The sequence below is a fragment of the Sorex fumeus genome, unplaced genomic scaffold (genome assembly GCF_029834395.1).
Source record: "Sorex fumeus unplaced genomic scaffold, SorFum_2.1 ptg000014l, whole genome shotgun sequence".
NCBI lineage: Eukaryota > Metazoa > Chordata > Mammalia > Eulipotyphla > Soricidae > Sorex > Sorex fumeus.
Window position 1 is genome coordinate 18,110,712 of NW_026606071.1, and position 3,540 is coordinate 18,114,251.

The window sequence follows — 3,540 nt, forward strand, 5'->3', positions numbered from 1 at the left end:
GTCGGCCGCTTGCAAGGCAAACGCCCTACCAGCTGTACAACTGCTCAGCCCCATAATAAAAATTTTTTAAAGAAAAAAGAGAAAGTGTTGAGTTGAACTTTTGAAAAGTGAAGAATAATTGTACATTAATATCTGGCTGCTGAAGTCATTTAAATAAACAAACACACGCTTTTAAGTCTATTTCCTTTCTCTAGCATTGTTCTGTGATCACAGAGATGCTGTGTCATTCTGCAAAATCAAACTACAAAACTGAAATGTTTGGTGGTTGTAATTACCATAAGCATGAATTTCTTGATGTTTAAGAGTTGAGAAAGCCTCTGTTTTATTGAATGACTGTGAGATATACAGTTACAAAGCTGTTCATGATTGAATTTCAGTCACACAATGTTCCAACACCCATCCCTTTCCCAGTGCACATTTGCCACCACCAATGTCCAAGTTTCCGTTTCCCTCCTGCCCTCCTCCCCCTGTTCCACCTGCACAGCCTACCTCTATGGCAGACACTTTTCTCTTTCATTTTTCTTTTAGACTCTCTTCATACTGTAATATCCTGAAAATATAAGCAAATGAACACAGTAAATGAAAATACTTTTGTTAACTGTAATGTAAGGTAATATTGAAATAAAAACTTTAAAATAGCCGGACTGATGATACAGTGGGCAGGGCATTTGTCTTGCACATGACCAACCCAGGTTGATCCCCAGCATCCCATATGGTCCCCAAAAGCAAAAACAATATATATATGTACATATATATATATATGCAAGTTATATTGTTGATTCCAGGGGGCTAACTATAAAGACTCAGTACTGCTTTTGTTGCATTCCATAAGCTCTAATGTATCATGTCTTCATTTTTATTTATCTCCAGGTTTATTTTTAATCCCATCTTTGATTTCTTCACTGAGCCAATAGCTATTCAAAATCAAATCATTTACTTTTTCCAAGTTTGCCATTCCTCCCCCCGCCCCACCCCTTTTGGAGAGGTTCCAATTTAATGTACTCAGTCTTGTCTTGTGTCCCAACATATGGCTTATCTGTAATTATGATTTGTGAGTACTTGGAAAGGATGCGTATTCTGGTGTTTTACTGTGGAATGCTCTTTATCCATCTAGTTTGTCACTGTTGATTGCCTGTTTCCTTGGTAACTTTCTGTCTGATCTATAAATTAATTGCTGCAAGTTGGAATGTCAAAGTTCCCTATTCATTGTGCTATTATGTCTCCTTTTGATCTGTTAATATTAGTCTGATATACCACAAATCTATTATGTGGAAATTAATAATTTTGTCTTCCTGTTACATTGGTTCTTCTCTCATTAAATAATGTCCTTATATAACGTGCATTTTTTGTTTGCTGCTATTTCTTTTGGTTAGATGTCTATTTTTTGTCTGATGTAAGTATAGTAGTTCCTAAGTTTTCCATTGACTAATTTTTCCATTGACTAAGTTTTTACATTTTGGGGACCACTCCAAGTAGTTGAGGGACCAGGTGGTGCCAGGGATCAAACTCAGGGCTCTTCTATGCAAAGCATGTACTCCAGCCCTTTGAGATATCTCTGGCCTATCTTAAAATCTTGATTTTATTAGTGTCTTGGTGTAGGTCTCTTTGCATTTAAATACCAAGTACTTAATGGTAAGGTGGCTCAGTAGAGCACATATTTTGCATGGAGTACCCCCAGGCTCAATCTTCTGTACTATATGGCTCCCCAGGACTATTAAGACTATACTTCCCAGCATAGAGCTGAAAGTAGCCCCAGAGTACAGCTAAGTATAACCAAAAAGCGAAACAAATAAATAAGTAGCCAACTACTCCTTTGTCTTCATGGACTTGACTATTTAGTTTCACCTCTACAGATTTGGAAAGGGTTCTATAATTACTCTTAACAAGGTTCTCTCTTCCTCTTTCCTACCCCCATTTTTTAATTTTGGGGGCGCACCCAGCAATGTTCAGGGGTTACTCCTGGCTCTGCACTCAAATATTACTCCTGGCAGTGCTCTGGGGACCATATGGTATGCTAGAGCTCGAACCCAAGTTGGCTGTATGCAAGGTGAGCATCTTACCTGCTGTACTATCTCTGCCTCTCTCTCTCTTCCCCTTCTAAGATACCTATTAGTCTTATGCTGCCTTTCCTCAAGCAGTTAGAGAATTCCCTAACAGAATTTTTTTCAGATTTGTTTACATCATTTTTTCTGCAATATGCATATTTGGCACTATAGCACTGCCCTCCCATTGTTCATCAATTTGCTCGAGTGGACACCAGTAATGTCTCCATTGTGAGACTTCTTGTTACTGTTTTTGGCATATGGGATACGCCACGGGGAGCTTGCCAGGCTCTGCCATGTGGGCGGGATACTCTTAGTACCTTGCTGGGCTTTCTGAGAGGGACAGAGAAAATGAACCTGGGTCGGCCACATAGAAGGCAAAGGCTCTACCCACTGTGCTATTGCTCCAGTCCAATAAGCATTATTTGTGCCTAAATATAGTACTTCAAACTACCTCATATGGTTTCCCATTTGGTCTATTCTATCTCCTTAGCATTCTCTAAAACTTTTGGTCTGCCATGAGCTCTTCATATTCTGAATGGGCTATTTCTTGTTTACAGCATTAATGTCTACCCTCTTCTTGTCAATTTTACTTCTAAACTCACTAATTTTATTGTGGCTTGCCATAATTCTGATTATCTTTTCTGAGCTTTATCACCTTGAGCTACCCTTCTTAGTCTTCTTCTACATCGTTTTGAATTTACTGTATCAATCTTACCTCTATCTATAATCTCATGCCATTGTTTTCTCCTTGTGATGTTATATCCTTGAAGTCTCTGGTTGATATGTGTATATTTCTGGTCAGTACATTTTAATACTCTAAACTGTCATTATTTAATTAATTTTAACTTTTTAATTTTTTTTTAACTTTCCCAAAAGGTGGTGGTATCTTAAGTTTTATTTTACTTGATTTTTTTTCCTGGCCTTTCCCAGCTTCTGTAGAACTGGAATTTTGTATTCAGTTAGTGTCAGTAAGGTGGAGGAATGGGCACAGGAGAGTCCATCATTATCAAAAATGTGCTGAAACTTGGGGGGTGGGAGAGTACCTAAATTTGTATTTGACACACTACTCTTCTCTCTCATCTCTGGGGATTCAGGTAATATGACAAAACCCACTTTCGGTGCATTTCCCAAAGTATTTCTCTTTCCTTTATCCACTGAAGCAGGATTCTCCTTTGTCTTCTTATGAACAGTTTGTGTTAAGTCAGTGAGGGGTAGGGGGTGCCTGAGACTCCCTCAGCCTCAGTGCCCAGGTTCATGTAGTTTATTAATTGATCCTACAGTTTGTGGAGCAAGAAACCTCCTCCCATCTCCAGGAGTGAGCAAGTCTTGTCAAATCACCTACATGAATGGTTATCCAATACTGATTTGGTTACTTCATAAATTACTTAAACAGGGGTGCAATTTTGTAAGCGGAAGTAAGTAACTTAAACAAATGAATACTCTCTCAAACTGCTCAAGGGCTCTGGTTTAAAAATAAGTATAGGCACTATTTATG